This window comes from Ascaphus truei, chromosome 2 (assembly GCF_040206685.1).
Source record: "Ascaphus truei isolate aAscTru1 chromosome 2, aAscTru1.hap1, whole genome shotgun sequence".
NCBI classification, from domain to species: domain Eukaryota; kingdom Metazoa; phylum Chordata; class Amphibia; order Anura; family Ascaphidae; genus Ascaphus; species Ascaphus truei.
In genome coordinates, this window is record NC_134484.1 from 20,612,732 (window position 1) to 20,631,156 (window position 18,425).

General features: G+C 47.2%; 1 protein-coding gene across 13 annotated transcripts in view; it reads left to right on the forward strand.

Annotated features, from left to right (window-relative positions):
• Positions 1-18,425, forward strand: part of PTK2 (protein tyrosine kinase 2) — a 338,626-nt gene that overhangs the window by 73,120 nt on the left and 247,081 nt on the right. The window lies entirely within an intron of this gene.

The following is an 18,425-nucleotide window of genomic DNA, read 5'->3' on the forward strand; positions in this document are numbered from 1 at the left end:
CCGGATCAAGCAGCGTGACAGCAGGTATCTTCATTGGCAGAGTGGATGGTGGGTGACTTAGCGTCAGCCTGGCTGTTCTTTGGATGGTCGGCGACTCTTAGTATCACCTCTCCTTACCCCTCCCCCAGCCTGCTCCACTGGGTCCGCTTAATACGCTTGATTAGAGTGTGTACTCATATGCTGCAGATATGTGTCATTATGACATAAGAATAAGGCTTTCTACGCTTGTTGGCCCTTGAGCACTGGCAGCAGAATTCTTCTGTGTTCCCTCTGATATTTCCAATGTAATCTATCAAAAGCTTTCTCGGTGTCTAAGGGAAGGAGGACCATGGGAATCTGCTGCTGGTCAAATCCCCCCTGTTCAGGGTGAATTAAAGTGGACAGTACATCTCCTAATCTAGTTATGGGAATTTTGGCGAAGCATTTTGTGTCTGTATTAAGTAAAGATATTGCTTAATTTGGTCTATAATTTGAGCAAATAGTATGATCTTTTCTTTATTTAGGGAGAGTGATTATGATTGCTTGTAACATTTCTGAAGGGAGTTTTGCTAGAGATATACATTTATTAAAACTTAGGTCTCGGGCATGGTCAGCGCTTACGCGCTGACCCGTGTTGAGGCGCGCTTGTACTTACCTGTGAGCCCCTACAGCCGCAATGAAAGCGGTTTTAGTAGGGGCTCGCCTACGCTTCCGCAAGCGTGCGGAAGCGTAGGTCTTAGCAGAATTTAAAATTTCAGAGCTCGCCGGAGCGCAGGGCCGGTCACGTGAGCGGTTCGCCCAATGAGAGCGAACCAGCTCCGTGACGTCACTGGCTCTCACCACCCCCCCCCGCCCCCGGACGGCGCGCTGTCTAAGGCCAGGGAAAGCACCCGCTTTCCCTGAGCCTCAGCGCACCTCCGCACGCCAGCAGGAACCCTGGCCGAGGCCTTAGAAAGAAGATGAGGGGCAAATAAATCATAAATGTCTTGTAATATTTGTTAGGTAAACCATCTGGGCCAGACTACTACTCCCTTATTATCTAGTTCCAGATTGAGGATATATTTTATATATCCTCAATATTATAATAGATGTTTGGAGAGGATGTGGTGAAGTTGGTACGATGTCTCTACAATCTGGCTTTCGCACTGCTCACTCCACGGAAACAGCCCTCACTAAAATAATTGATGACCTCCATGCTGCCAAAGAACAGAGGTCATTACTCTGCTCATATTACTCGACCTCTCTGCAGCATTTGACACCGTGGACCACCCTCTTCTCCTTCACATTCTCCATACTCTTAGTATTCGGAACAAAGCTCTATCCTGGATCTCATCCTACATCTCCCATCGTACTTTCAGTGTCTCTTCTGCTAACACCTCCTCCTCTATTGATCTCTCTGTGGGGGTAACCCAGGGCTCTGTCCTGGGACCTCTTCTCTTTTCTCTGTATACATTCTCTCTAGGTGACCTAATAACATCTTTTGGGTTTAATTATCACCTCTATGCTGACGACACACAAATATACCTTTCAACACCTGACCTTACACCTGCTGTACAAACCAAAGTTTCTGAATGTCTCTCTGCTATATCATCCTGGATGGCCCTCCGCCGCCTTAAACTCAACATGGCTAAAACAGAGCTCCTCATACTTCCTCCCAAACCTGGCCCTACTACCTCCTTCCACATTACTGTTGGAACTACAATCATTCACCCAGTAGCCCAAGCACGCTGCCTAGGGGTCACACTCGACTCCTCTCTCACATTTGCCCCTCACATTCAAAACATTTCTAAAACCTGTCGCTTTTTCCTCCGCAATATAACTAAGATACGCCCTTTCCTCTGTACTCGACTGCTAAAACTCTGACTCAGGCCCTCATTGTCTCCCGTCTTGATTACTGTAAGCTCCTGCTGTCCGGCCTTCCTGCCTCTCACCTGTCTCCCCTACAATCTATCCTAAACGCTGCTGCCAGAATCACTCTACTCTTTCCTAGATCTGTCTCAGCATCTCCCCTCATGAAATCCGTCTCCTGGCTTCCGATCAAATCCTGCATCTCACACTCCATTCTTCTCCTCACTTTTAAAGCTTTACACTCTTCTGCCCCTCCTTACAGCTCAGAATTTATGGGTGTAGTATGAAACGAGCAACTTATTTTACCTCCACCAAAGCCATTTATCCTTGTCCTACTCGAGTTTGTTGCTTAATTACTTTCAGATTTTGGTGGAGGCACCTTACCAAGCTTAAGCAGCATGATGTGTCATGTTATATATTTAAATGCTCCCTGGATTTAATTCTGCAGCATTGTGGGTTCACTGTCTCCAAGTAGCTTCCCTGGCCAGGTTCTTTGTTACCATCTTGGTGGATGGAGTCGGTGTTAATGTTTGCACTGGATGGTCTGCTCCCTGACAGGCTTCTCCTCAATAGCCGTGTGATATTTTCTTGTCTGATGAACCTTCATAGGGTTTTCTGCTTCATTCCAGGAGTTACTTTGGTGGGGAAATTGCTGTGTTCTTGTTTCACATTAGCTCAACCCTGGCCTAAAGCTCCCCTTCTGTTTTGACCAAAGGATATTTTGTAAGGAGGAACTTATTTCATGTAACACACATGACCCCTGAAGGGTTCACTTCCCGGCACCATTCGCTTGTACTTCTTTCCAACATTAAGCGCAACGCCCAAGAACCTTCAGTATTCTGACACTGCAATGTATGAATGCTGCAACTAAGAATCTGAGCTATTTGCAATCAAGTAATTAACTATGGGTGAAGCACCATTTCCCATACTGGATTTCTTTGTTTATGGAATGGCCCTGTGATTTAACAACTTGAATTAAGGATGTCCTAGCATACCAGGAAAAAGGCACTGCAAAGTTTCTCTAATCTTAGCACCAGATAAGCTTCTTCATAGGTTGTGCTGGGCAGAGGATTTCTGATTTCTATTATGAGGAAAATGTTGAAGATGTTAGTTTAAGTTTGAGACTATTGATAATCATATCTAGAAAATGATGGTGACTCACAATATTCAGGAAACTAAGAACATATTAGGATGGAGACTCCAATAGTTTAGGTAAACTGTCTAAATTCCAAATCGGATTGGTAGAAGAACCACAGATACATTATTGGAATGTCCTCAAAAGAGAACATCTTCTACACCAGTGAGATCTAAAGAAACTTTTCATCCAGCAGTTGCATCGGCATGTACTGTATAGACACAATGGACAGGATCTGAAATGCGGCCTACGAAGATTATAGGCAGCACTTGGCCCCTTAATTGTTGAGTTTGGGCCCCACCTGACGGGCGTGGTAGGGTGACCAGATTTTCAAAATTAAAAACCGGGACACAATTATTTACACACCAATTGACATCACTAATAAATATTATAATGGTCTTTAGCATCCCCATGTATGCTGTATTGTATTATATATTCTCCCCCCAGCCACTCTTGTCCTCCTCTCCCTATCCCCAGCCATTCTCTCTCCCACTCCCTATCACCCGACATTCTCTCATCGCCCCCCAATCCCAATCCCCCACCATTCTCTCGTCGCCCCCCAATCCCTATCACCCGCCATTTTCTCGTCGCTGTCATGCTGTGCTGCCCGCAGACCAGACCAACCCCCAGTACCGAGGTGGAAAGTGAGTAGATCACACACCCGCAACAGTGAGGGCGTGCCTGGAGTGTGGATTGATAGTGGGTACAAGGGTTTAGCTGTAGTATTTGCCAGATCCGGGCGTAGAGAATGTAGCGAAGTGATGTCCGAAGCCGAGGGTCGAGTGCAGGAGAGATCCGAGTCGTAGAGGTCCGTGAGCCGGGTCCGAGAGGTAAGCGAGGTCGACGGATAGCCGAGGTAGAGGAGCCAGAGAGGGTACGAAGACAAGCCGGTTCGGTAACGAGATCTGAAATGCAAGAGGGAGCTGGGCACAGGATCCAAACAGCACGAGCCAAACGAAACTATGCAGAGCGAGGTTGCATTGGAGCTACAGGGATAATAAAGCGCAGTGGACCAATCAGAGGAGGAGGCAGGGCAGAGGTGAGCTGAGGAGCCTCTTGTGATAGGACAGGGGGTGATGACCTGTCTTGCTGCAGCTGGAGGGCTAGGGGGTGTGAGTCTGGATCCTGAGTCGGGCGGTGGGCGGAGTCAAGCACCGGGTGCAGTGAATAAATTAACTTGTGCAGCGCGCGCTCTGTAAGCGGAGCGGGCGCGCACCCAGTGGCAGTGACGGCGGCGTATGAGAGAGTCGACGGGGAATGGGGGGCGGTCCACTGCGAGAAGCAGGAGCGGAGGAAACAGCGGCCGATCGGGCAGACAGAGAAGGGCAGCGTGTGCCCTGGTTCCTCAGTCGCCCCCCATCCCTATCCTCAGCCATCTCTTGCCCCCCCTTATCCTCAGCCATTCTCTTGCCCCCCCTTATCCTCAGCCATTCTCTCGCCCCCCCTTATCCTCAGCCATTCTCTCGCCCCCCCTTATCCTCAGCCATTCTCTCGCCCCCCCTTATCCTCAGCCATTCTTCCCGCCCCCCTTATCCTCCGCCATTCTCTCGCCCCCCCTTATCCTCCGCCATTCTCTCGCCCCCCCTTATCCTCAGCCATTCTCTCGCCTCCCCTTATCCTCAGCCATTCTCTCGCCGCCCTTATCCTCAGCCATTCTCTCGCCCCCCCTTATCCTCAGCCATTCTCTCGCCGCCCTTATCCTCAGCCATTCTCTCGCCCCCCCTTATCCTCAGCCATTCTCTCGCCCCCCTTATCCTCCGCCATTCTCTCGCCCCCCCTTATCCTCCGCCATTCTCTCGCCCCCCCTTATCCTCAGCCATTCTCTCGCCGCCCTTATCCTCAGCCATTCTCTCGCCGCCCTTATCCTCAGCCATTCTCTCGCCCCCCCTTATCCTCAGCCATTCTCTCGCCCCCCCTTATCCTCAGCCATTCTCTCGCCCCCCCTTATCCTCAGCCATTCTCTCGCCCCCCCTTATCCTCAGCCATTCTCTCGCCCCCCCTTATCCTCAGCCATTCTCTCGCCCCCCCTTATCCTCAGCCATTCTCTCGCCCGCCCTTATCCTCAGCCATTCTCTCGCCCCCCCTTATCCTCAGCCATTCTCTCGCCCCCCATTATCCTCAGCCACTCTCTCGCCCCCCCCTTATCCTCAGCCACTCTCGCCCCCCCCCTTATCCTCAGCCACTCTCGCCCTCCCCCTTATCCTCAGCCACTCTCTCGCCCCCCCATATCCTCTGCCATTCTCTTGCGCCTCCTCCCCCCTCCATATCCCCAGCCACTCTCTCTTGGGGATGGTGGATTTTTATTTGAGGGGCAAGTGCATCCGATCAGCTCTGATATTACCCAGACATACAGGTGTAGGCGACATTATCGCACAGTAATGGATGCAATATCTGTATGTAGGCAGCACAAGCTGACACACCTGATGTCCACCACATACAAATTAAACAACCAACACTTTCGACATGCACACAATGTATTTCCCAGAAACACACTGACAACACAGACTTACTGTACCTACAGAAACTAGCTCGAAAAGGAGTGTCTGCACTGTGCAAGGAGGCGTCGCCAGGCTCACAGCACCCTCTGGCTGCATGCTTCTCTCATAGCAAAGCTGATACTGGCCCCAACACCTCCTCTGCAGCCAAAACCAGGACATTTGTAATATTTTAAACTAATTGTTGGGACACTGGGACATGTGCTATGTGCTGCAAATCTGGATGTCTGGTCAGCCTAGGTAGAGACCCACTTAGGTCGATAGCAGAAGTTCACTTCCCGTGAGGCCTAAATTTCAAGGTTTAAACCAGCGGGCTACCACCTTTGTCCCAGGCGCTCTGCCCCTATCAGCACCCTTGTTATTACACACACAAGCAGTATTAATGGAACATAAATTGGTATCTAGAGGTGTGGGACTGGTCTGGATACCCTAGAAGCTGGTAAAGGTAAGTCATTATAAATGACACAAATAGGATGTAATGGAGGCAGATATAGCGAATTGTAGATTTGCTACAATTTTAATTTTGTCACTTGAAATTAAAGTAACATCCGGAATTAAAATGATAACTTTCATTACCAGCCGAATTCAAAACCAGTATCTCTTATACATCTAGAGATGTAAACGCATTCCTACACATGTACATATATGGGTATATTAAGCAAGAAGATATTCGTAAGAATATGTATATGGGCAGGTTTACATGCAGGTGTGAACACAGATCAACAAAAGATCGCGAGTAGAGGCCTAAATACAGTATGCGCATATACAAAAACACGGTGGAATGATACCACACACTAATCTATGTATGTAATAGCCCAGCCCCTCCCTACTGACTAGATCAGTGGGTTTCAACCTTTTCTCTCTCTGGGCACCCATCACAACAGTGCTCAGGTGCTGAGGCATCCCTACAATAGAACAGGGTCACAGAAAAACACAGGCAGACAGAGGGTGTAGGGAGTACACCCCCTCTCCCCCGTCTCTCTACTGCCCATGATGCTGCTTGCTCCTCTGCCTCCTGCTTGGCCACACCCCACAGGCAACTGACACCTCCTCCTGATTCGCTGCATTACCCAGCAGTAGCAGCAGCCAATCAAGATAGCAGGAACAGCCCTGATTGGGGGTGGAGGGGGACAGAAATTGTGAGTGATGTGGAGGGTTATTGAGAAAGGGAGCCTGTGAGTGACGGAAGGAGAAAAATCAAGGGGGTGTGAAAGGGGTGGGGTCGCAAGAGAAAGGGGTGGGGGGTGTTGACAGGGTCAGCGACACGGGGGGGGGGACAGGTAGAGTCCTGGTTAGGCTAGTCCTGGGCCCTGTGAAAGCTGTCTGTGGTCCTACCTGCTCAACACAGTCGGCCATCGTCACACTTCTACTGCCCCCCACGGCAGCGACGGGGAAGACATTGGTCCTGCAGACTTCCCCCCCCACTCCCTGAGATAGTCATCTATGTAGTGGGTGCCTGCAGCAGCTCTGCAGGTTTAAAGCCCCCGGTCACGCTGGCCAATAGGAATGCGGCACGGGATGACGTCACTGCTTCCTATTCGCCCGCGGGACATATAAGCCATCGTTGCGATAGCCCCACTGCCCAGCTGGAGTTGGTACAGGCGCCCGCTACGGAGGCGAGTATCTGTGGATGCAGGGGGGGGGGCGGAGCTTAAATCAACACAGTTGAGCTCCGGAGACCCCCTGCTTCAAACCCCTAACACAAAACAACAAGAAAATTAGATTACTGGTTTAAAAAGCTGTGATTATTTTTATAAGACTGGAAAGATCGCAGAAGCAACAACAGTTAGTACAGCTCTAAGATCCCTCTCTACTCTAATGGTTTTAGAGATTACAAACTTGTCCTGCTTCCCTTTCTTCAACCAGCATTTAACAGCAGTACAGAAATAAAGGCAGCATTGTCAGGCTTAAACAAAGGCCAACAAGTATTATTAAAACGTCTCCGCACAGATCTGTTGTATATACGCACCGTCTTGCTGCTCCACCTGTCTACAGCCAATCGTAGGTAAAATAGTTCTCCGAAGTAGACCGAATGCTTTCACACATAAGGATGATTTTATACTACAATTAATAGGCTCTCTATTGCTTAGCCTATACACTCCTAACCATTCTTACAGATGTCTCTCCTATTACTCTGGTATGCTTTTGACCATTAATCTAGAGCTAAAAAGTCCCTGTTTATGTGAAACTATACTGTTCAGTGCACTAAAAGGAAACCCTATTGTATATTTTTTGCCATTAAATAAATGAGGAACGTGCTATCCTCCGGTGTGTTCCTCGCAAGGGCTCACGCCAGCTTCCAATTCAAAATGCACACCATTCCAGGGTCATTTCCTTTACTTGCCATTTATACAGAACACAAACACCACATCATTACATGGGAACAAAGCCTGGTCTTATTTTTATAGAGCCGTTTGAGTCCTACTTGTAAGGGCTTTTAAGATGAACATGTTTGGTGGAATCTTGTTGAATATTCCCTGTGAAAAATACCAGCATTCCGAAGGATATTGTATAGTAATAAGTCTCTGAATATTTTTGTTTCTACAACCTTTCCAGTTTTAAGTGTAATTGCTTGCATGGCTTATATCTTCCTACAGTATAATTAAGTTGGCAAGTCTGTAATCCTACGTGTTGTGCTGTTCTGTTGTATTACAGCAAGTCCTTCTCCTGAAAGATTTATCAGTGTTGGGCAGATCAGTCTAATAATTCGATCTCTGATATTACTTTCCTGGTACAGTGAGTACACGGCAGATTTACTTCTGTAGCCTTCCAGAGCATGTCAAATTAGGCTGATCGTTCTATATTGTGAAATCCAGAAAACAAGGTAAACAGAATCCAGAATGTCTAAAAAAAAAAAAAAAGGTCCAGTCCTAAGGGGAAAATAAACCTGGGACAGTTGCATATGTAAGAAGTTAAACACTTTTGTAAGGAGGTGGGGGGGGGGGGGGGGGGTATAATTATTATATACACAATATTTAGCCAATGTCTTTTGGTGATAATACAGTTTGTCAGGCTTAATGTACAAGTAAATTGTTTTGTTCATAAAGTAATTATGATGAATCGGATAAATACAAGTCACTGGCATGCATAGATCAGCTGTGCCAAAGAAAATAAGAATTATTCTTACAGAACGCAATTTTAGTCCCTCCATACCAGTACCAATGAATATGGCTTAAGCCTGGCCAGGTGAGGGCAAGACAAAAACTTGACACAAATCTGCTTCCACCAGCCCTGAACAACTTTCCTCCTCACAGACGTTATCCGTCCAGTAAAGTAATAGAAAATACAGCATAACGGACAACAAAAACAGTGCTCTTGGGAGGAAACCTTGTAATGGCTCTCTTGACCCCATTCCCTCCCATCTCCTAAAACCTCTTGCTCCTACTATAATCCCTACGCTCACACACATTTTTAACTCCTCCCTCTGCTCTGGAACCTTTCCATCCTCCTTCAAACATGCAACAGTCATACCATTACTCAAAAACAGCAAGCTTGACCCTACCTGTCTTTCTAACTATCGACCTGTCTCCCTCCTGCCTTTTGCCTCTAAACTCCTTGAACGTCTTGTATTCTCTCGCTTGCTCCATTTTCTCAATGCCTATTCTCTCCTAGACCCTCTACAATCTGGCTTCCGCACTGCTCACTCCACTGAAACAGCCCTCACTAAAATAACTGACGACCTCCATGCTGCCAAAGACAGAGGTCATTACACTCTGCTCATATTATTCGACCTCTCTGCAGCATTTGACACCGTTGACCACCCTCTTCTCCTCCACATTCTCCATACTCTTAGTATTCGGAACAAAGCTCTATCCTGGATCTCATCCTACCTCTCCCATCGTACTTTCAGTGTCTCTCCTGCTAACACCACCTCCTCTATTGATCTCTCTGTTGGGGTACTCCAAGGCTCTGTCCTGGGACCTCTTCTCTTTTCTCTGAACACACTCTCTCTAGGTGACCTAATAACATCTTTTGGGTTTAAATATCACCTCTATGCTGACGACACACAAATGTACTTTTCAACACCCGACCTTACACCTGCTGTACAGACTAAAGTTTCTGAATGTCTCTCTGCTATATCATCCTGGATGGCCCTCCGCCGCCTTAAACTCAACATGGCTAAAACAGAGCTCCTCATACTTCCTCCCAAACCTGGCCCTACTACCTCCTTTCACATTACTGTTGGAACTACGATCATTCACCCAGTAGCCCAAGCACGCCGCCTAGGGGTCACACTCGACTCCTCTCTCACATTCGCCCCTCACATTCAAAACATATCTAAAACCTGTCGCTTTTTCCTCCGCAATATAACAAAGATACGCCCTTTCCTCTGTTGCTCGACTGCTAAAACTCTGACTCAGGTCCTCATTCTCTCCCGTCTTGATTACTGTAACCACCTGCTGTCGGGCCTTCCTGCCTCTCACCTGTCTCCCCTACAATCTATCCTAAACGCTGCTGCCAGAATCACTCCACTCTTTCCTAGATCTGTCTCAGCATCTCCCGTCATGAAATCCCTCTCCTGGTTTCCGATCAAATCCCGCATCTCACACTCCATTCTTCTCCACACTTTTAAAGCTTTACACTCTTCTGCCCCTCCCTACATCTCAGCCCTAATTTCTCGTTATGCACCATCCAGACTCTTGCGTTCTTCTCAAGGATGTCTTCTTTCTACCCCCTTTGTATCTAAAGCCCTCTCCCGCCTTAAACCTTTTTCACTGACTGCCCCACACCTCTGGAATGCCCTTCCCCTCAGTACCCGACTAGCACCCTCTCTATCCACCTTTAAGACCCACCTTAAGACACACTTGCTTAAAGAAGCATTTGAATAGCACTGTGGATATTCTGAACACACGATACATAAAGCTTGGCCCCCTGCAGACACTCTTACCAGAATTCCCTCCTACCGTCTCTGTACGTTCTCACTACCTACCAATTAGACTGTAAGCTCCTCGGGGCAGGGACTCCTCTTCCTTAATGTTACTTTTATGTCTAAAGCGCTTATTCCCATGATCTGTTATTTATATTATCTGTTATTTATTTGATTACCACGTGTATTACTACTGTGAAGCGCTATGTACATTAATGGCGCTATATAAATAAAGACATACCATACAATGGCATGGAGGGACTAAGAGAAGTGCAATTATTGGCAAGCCAGTTTCCTTCTACGTCCATTCTGTGCCAGTACCAACAAATGGGTATACACCGAAGCAATCCCCTTCTAAGGGTGGGAGCAAAAAGATCATGAAACCCAAGTCCAAAATGAGAAAAACAAAAGTAAGCAGAGCATCCCAGCTGCAACAGGTAGCAGAGCATCCAAGCGCCCGCCCAAAAAAGGTGGGGTAGCAGATAGGCTTATTCCTAAATATTGCAGCACCAGCTTATGAACAGAGGGCACAAGGCCAGTAGACCACACAAGCGTTGGAAAGGCCAGACAGAGCACCCTAGTGGGGTTTAGGTAGGCAGGTTTTATAGCTCTAGCTCACTTGCTGGGAGGAGACCCAATGATCACTTAGATAATTGCCAATTAGCCTGAACAGGAGAGTCTCATGCAACTAAACGTGGCCACACCCAAGGTCTAAGACCAAATGTAACAAAGCGCTTGCTTCTGAAGTATACCTGCCGTCATACAGGAATCAGACAAATTCGGTTTACATTTAGTAGCATGAGGGCTCGCCATAGAAGGTCCGACAGATTATATAGATCGTATAGAATATAGAAGGCATATCCTGCCTTTTGGAATCATAGGTGGCACCAAAGCAGCCTTTTACCATACCCGGGACCCCTACACTCCGGCTGGAGTAGCACGAGACGGCCGAGGCAAAATCCTGAGACTGCAGTGAGTCAGGAAGGCAGGGCTTGATGCTGAACACCACAATGCAGGGGGGCATACTTTCAGCACAATGGCCAAAACCACTTCTACTTGTCTCCCACTTGCCAAACTGTATCGTGGCATTTGGGGACTTCGGACAAATCTTTTATTTAGCCCAGGAATAAGAAAGCTTGAAGGCTCCCTGTATGAACCAATAAACTCTGTAAAGAGAGAACCCACTGCCTTGACCGGTAGGACAAAAATAACTGCTGTGCAGAGGAGAGCAGGGAAGCTTGTAGGTGCTGGTAGGGTCTGATTCGGTGAAAGTTTTTGTCCTACCCCCAACTGGGCGGGCTTAACCCCCATTAGTTGGTACTGGCATAGGAGGGACATAGAGAGGAATTCATTTTTCACAGGATACAAATAAGTGTAATTGTTACTTTTAACTGTGATTAAATCTTACTGAGGAATCCAATGATACTGAAAAGTTGTTACACATTATTTTAGGTCTATCTGTGGAAGACTGTCCTTTAAATATTTGTATACAGTACTTTTATGTGGATAGTTATTATAAGATGTTGCCCTGAAAGTGATTGTGGCTTTGAAATGCCTTTTATCTTCCCTTATTGATTTGTATGGCAGGTAGGGGATACACTTAAACATTTAGAGACTCCCACTACAATTTTCTAAATATACTGGTATGATTTGTAGCTATTTTATTTTTTGATTGAAATCCCAAAAAAGCAGAACTGAATAAACCTGCACCAGATATGTCGGCAGCCATGTTGTATGGAAAAGAACAGCCCCAATTGGCTCTCAAAAACATTTTGTTAGTCTTATTTAAATCTTAGTCTAACTCGTGGGGGGACACAAGATGACCCATACCCCCACCCCCCTCTCTCACAAACACCACCACCCTCCTCGCTCCTCTCACCCCCACCCCAGAAGTTGGTCCGGACCCTACTCCTGGCGGCGCCTAACTTCTGGGTTCGGACAACCGGGATCCCCTCTGGCAGAGAGAGATGGGGATAAAGGTTTGGGGCCATATTGGAAGCCCATCAGTGGTCTAACTGGTTTCCCGGAAGATATCTACCAATACAAAGCTTCAGCTGCTCTTGTTTGTTTGGAAATAAGTTACAAATTGAATTTCCTAGGGGCCTCTGACTGGGGAAGGGTTTTGCGGAACTGTATCATTCGATTTATGAATGTTCTCTCTGGTGTTACAGGCTTAACGCTATTGACTGAAAAATAACTTTGTTTTCCCAGAGAATGAAGGCGATAAGATTAGTTCATATGGTTAAAAGAAAATGGAGTGAGGGTATTTCTGTTGTATATCAGGATTCATTAGTAGTCACACCTAGCAACCATCTTTCTGTGCGCTTGACATCTGTGCTGCCCAGCACACGGTAGCAACGCCACACGTGTGTGTGTGTGTGTGTGTTACGTATGCAGTGTATCTATTGCCCACTAGACGAGAATGATGCCGACTGCATTGAATTGGTCCCTGCTGGTCAGGGACTCTAATGAAAAGCCTGTTTGCTCTCTGAGGCTAGAAGAGCCAACACCGTCTCAGCTGTGCACCCAGCACTGCGTGACGCTTAAAGCTATAATACAGAATGTGTGTGAATTACTCACAAACATAGCTCCTGCTTTCAGGTCACAGGGGAGAGAATCGGGAGGGAGAAGAAACTGAAGAACAGGAAGCTACTGTGAAAAAAAGATGGACGCACCCAACTGTTTAGAACAGCAGTGGCCAACGCCAGTGTTCAAGGGCCAGCAACAGGTCAGGTTTTAAGGATATCCCTGCCTGAGCACAGGTGGATCACTCAGAGGCTGTCAGACTGCACCACCTGTGCTGAAGCAGGGATATCCTTAAAACCCGGTCTGTTGGCCACCCCTGGATTAGAAGCATAAGTAATTAGAAAGGATAGAGAACAACAAATGGGCTCGTAATGCCGTACAGGTCCCTACTAATGGTATTGTGTGACAATGTGGTCAGCGCTGCCCGGGAGGAGGTCTCCGGCACCTTAGTGAAGAGAAGGGGAAAGTACATTATAAATAGGGATTCCCATTTAAGGTCTTAACCAAAAAAACATCACTATTTTATAATCTCACATTTCCGGTTAAAACCAATGAAGAATGAAAATGAAGCATCATATCCACAGGGGGCTCAACTCCTGTCCTCAAGCCTCCCCAACAGGTCAGGTTTTCAGGATATCCCTGCTTCAGCACAGTTGGCTCAACCAGTCCCTGTTTCAGCACAGATGCTTCAATCAGGGGCTCAGTGTTTGACTGAGCCTCCTGTGCTGAAGCTGGGATATCTTGAAAACCGGACCTGTTGGTGGGGGTTGAGGACTGGATTTGAGCGCCCCTGTCCTAGCATTTCCACCTGTTAGCAGCCCAGCCACAGGTAAGGTGCGTCCGTACAGGGGCAGGCCGCACGCTGAGCGATCGCGTCTATACAGCATGCGGGAGGGGGCGCGGGATGCACGGGAAATCAGTCAAAACTGATTTCTCGGGTGGTCACGTGAGCGGTTCGCCCAGTGAGGGGAACCAGCTCCGTGACGTCACTGGCCCGCACATGCCCCCGGACGGCGCGTGTACTAAGGCCAGGGAAAACACCCGCTTTCCTTCAGCCTCCGCGCGCCTGCAGTGTCTATGGACGCAGCCTAAGAGACATAACACATGAGTTGTATGAAAACTCACACTAAGTGCGCCGATAAACATGACATTTGATGCACATTTTTTTTAAAATAAAAATTAAATACCAATTTTCCAAAAACCGGAACCATGATTATAAATAGAGAATGAGTTGGAAGAACACACAAAAAGAATGAAGCTATTAACTCCAGGAAAACGGCTACTAAAGCTTATGAAAACAATTTCCTAACGATGCACGCTGGGTTTTCATTCTAATTTTAGCCAGATAAATGTAATATTGTTTCTGTTCGTATGTTGTTGCGTTCTGGAAGCCCTGGCAAGTATTCTCCACGGCGGCGAAATAATTGTTGGATTTAGAAAGAAGATTCCAAGGATCTGATGTTTGATGCAATAGATTTGTTTTCCAGTTTACTAAAACAGTGCGAACAGAATCACCAAATGGTAAAGATGTACAGAAAAGGCACGATTGCCCTATGGAAGAGGTTAAGAATAGAGGTACAAGCTATTTAGCCAGTACAACGGGTAAATAAACAAGTGCCTTACCAGGCAGCCGGGTACATAAGGGACTTAGTCAGCCTTATTTAACCCACAGCAGAATAAATAAGATTTGCTCAGTCTAACCTGAATATGCAAACCTAACCCTTTCAACCAGCCGAATCCTTTCACTCCTAGTAATCTGAGGGGGGGGGGGAGGGGGGGGGGGGCAGCTCAGTGGCATGTATAGTTTTACCTCTAGCACTGTTTATCAGTAAATTGTTGGTTCTCACTTTTTTCAGTTTATACACACGCTAAATATGGCAGCAAAATGTGTTTCTCTCTTTAAAGTGGAAAACCATAGTCTAATGAAGGTTAAAATTAAACATGTATGTAAATAAGTGGTTTAAAATAAACTGGGGGGGGTTGGTACATGTGGCTGTCCTGTTATAAACGTTTAAAAAAAAACCGAGGGAGCACATTCTGCCAGCAATACGCTCTCCCATCTCTTTCTGTTTTCATAGCATAAATATTGAATCTTTTCTTAACTGCAAACAGTGTTGTCCAATTGTAAAACGGATTTTAAATGTCTATAAATAAGCAATAATATAACTTTTTTCCAAACTCTGTCCTTTTGTATTTCCTATGTGCTTTATTTAAAGATCTGGTGCTATTGCTGTTTGAATTGTTTAATTTTTTTTTATTGCTTTGAGAATGAATTCAAATGAGATCATTTTAAAGTTGACCGCATAGAGATCAGATGTTTTACATATAGCGAACACCGCGCTCAGATTGTCGTGTGGCCCAGAGGTTATGTGCGCGAGCACCTGGGCCACAGTCCCAGCGGGTTGGCGTCTCTGCAGCTGCCTTCCATTGAATATCGTGAACATAAACCAACATTACTGCTGTTTAGTTATTTTTTATAAACCTTCACATTTTGTTAGTATTAAAAAAAAAATCGTAACTAGGTTTAACTAAATATAGTTTTTTTGTTTGTTTTTTTTTTTTTTTTTAAATCGGGCAGGAACCGTGAGTCCCCCTGAACCAAACACCACTATTTTGCTCTCCCCCCGTTTTCCTAAATGTTTTTCTAGTGAAGTTACTGGGTTTAAATCTCCTTCAGGGGAAACAAAATGGCGGTAACATCATCGGTTGTTGCTTCCTATTGGATGGCTATGGCTAGTAATACTGGTAACATCACCAGTAAGTTTCCCGGGAAGCAGGCGGTGCCTGGAGCTTAAAGCAGCACAGTTCCCCTCTTAGAGCTGCGCCCCCCGCCTGCTCTCCCTTACTTTTTTACCCGCGTCAAATGACGCCGCGGGTGATGTCACATGACCCCGTGGCGACGGGCGTCAAATCACGTCCTTTGATGCAGCACAAGGAGGCTACTGAATCCCGGTAAGTAGGTTACCGAGGCCTCGCTCAACCCCCCCGCATTTAATTGAAATGCCTTGGGGAAGAGCGTGAGGCCTCTGCAACCGCCCGCGCCCCACCCCAAAAAAATCCAGCGCACCCCTGCGCTAGAGGACCCACCGGTTCCAGTCCTGTAAATAAATGGACGATAGGGGATACTGCTCCTTGAAGTGGATTCAATCTTTCTAAAGGAGCCAATTACATTAATAAGGTGCTTACATTTTTTCTTAAGTACCACCTTAAATTTGGATACTGTCCTCCGCATTGTGTGACAAGCCTCTCTGATCAAAAGGGTAAAGAGGCATTGGTTGTAGTTGTAGCCCTGTTTCCTAGTAAATACAGTCTGCTACCAATGCTGTGTAACCTGTTGGCTCGCAGGGCCTGAGCCTCCGCCACGGAGAGCCTGGGGCACGCGTAGGAATATTGATAACCTCTTACTTGGTGCCGCGCCTCCACCTGTGACGGCTCCCTCCAGAGGGGGAGTGGTTCCTCGCAGGACAAATATATATCACTCCACACACACAGCATGTAAAACAACCAATGACTTTACTAACGCAACCATAAGTATGCATATGATCAACAGGTGTCCCTCCCTAGAGGAGACACTAACTACTGCGTCTCGCAAGACGCTACCCCCTTCACCGGGTGATCCCACCCCGTGTCCAATACCCACACTCAGTGCTCCCCCACCCTCCAGTGAGATACATGTGTGTGAGACTGCGCAGCCACTATGTCCTGATACCGATATGTGGTATAGTTGGTGCACTTGATGATGTTACCTGCCGGGCACTCCGGTGCCCGGGCCTGCCAAGGAACTTCACAACGGATCAGACGACGGTTGAATACCGGGACCACCTTCCGGGGCGATCCCACCCGGTCGGCTGCGGCAGCGGAGGTCTGAGCCCAAACCTCTGGCCAGATAATGCAACTGTCTCTGTAATTATAGTTCTCCGATGCACAATAAAGGGGACTGTAACCTAACTGGGGCCGTCCCTACCTCCGCTCCACTCTACGGGGACTCAGGGCCTAACTTGGCCGGGGTATATGGCCTAGTGTAGGGGCTGTTGGCCTCCCTACACATAGAGCTCCTTCTCCTTCCTCCTCCCGCTCAGCTCTGACAAGCGTGCTCCCCTGCGCAACCTCTAACCTTCCTCCCGATATCCTGGCCGCCCTATAGGCTCCCAGGCGTCACCTGGTTTCGCTATGCCTGCTGGGGCTCGTAGTCCCGTGCGCTCCACCCTATAGGAGCCGCTCCTCTTTCGCGGGCTTTGCAACCTCTGGCCGCGCATGCGCAACCTCTGCTCCATCGCTACCTCCACGGCCCGCTGCGCTTGCGCGAGCACCCAACATGGCGGTGCCCTGATCGCTCGGATAACTGCGGAGCCTCCAGTACGTCGGAGCGCTCCCTGCAACCTCCCCTGTGCATACAGCGATAGGGGTGAGTCTGGGGAGCCTGGCTACTTAGTATTGTTTAAACCTGCAGTGGTTTTGTTTCTAATGGTTAGCTACCAAAGCGCTCGTCCCCTCCCCCATTTAATGAGCACTGTTTAAAGGGGCAGAGCCGCATAGCAAGTTACACAAAATATACAATTTATCAGTTATTCTGTCTACTTAGAATGTTTTCAGCCATCTTAATAGTAACAATTGTAAATGCAACTACATCCTCTTCATTTTTATTTGGGTCTACTGAATCCAATCATATCAGTTATTATGTTGATCTGGTGGTCTCATGATGACCAAAACGAAGACAGCAACTCGCCTCCAGTTTTAAGCAGAGACAAACAGTCTTCTCACCGATGGTCATTAGCTGAAGACTAAAAAGCCATCCAAAGCTTTTAACATGTTAAACTCTAAAGAATAAGAATGACTGTACTTCTATTTCTGTTTTACTTTTTGAATGCGGAAAGTGCCAGACAGGTTAAATGCAGCTATTAGACATGTCACTGGCCTCACTGCACTGCCGCCCTAGGGACAGCTGACCCAGTGCACCAGGATCTGAGTGTTGGAACATCCTGACGGCGGGGATACCATCGTTACATTCACTGGCCTGCACTTCTTTATGTACTGGGCCAGCCTTGCATCTGAATAAGAGGATCCCAGATAAATGAGTAAAATAAGATCACGTTCGGAAGAGTAGCACAAAGCAAATCTTTTGCTGTAGATGTGACGGATTGGCATGTAACACACCATGGCCTCAGTTTCAGCTCGGCACAGCTAAACTACTTTGAATACATTAAATCTAGATCCTGTTGAACTTGTTTGGCTATGTGCATATATTTTCCCGCAGGCGATAAATTATGAAAGAGGAGTGCATGTGTTCTTTTGGGAATAAAACTTGGCACCGATGGGTAAAATCCGGATATCGCAGTTTGGAGACGTTTGCATCAGAATCATCACTGCAGATTTTGAACCAATGCACCTAATGAATGCTTAGCCCCTGTAGCAGTAACGAGGTTAAACCTGGCTTTGCATGATTGATTTTTTTTTTACCGTCATCGTCGTCAGGGGTGCGCAATTCCAGTCCTCATAACACCTCCCCTCAAACAGGTTAGGTTAAGGATATCCCTGGTTCAGCACTGGCTCAATCAGTGGCTCAGCGATGAGCCAC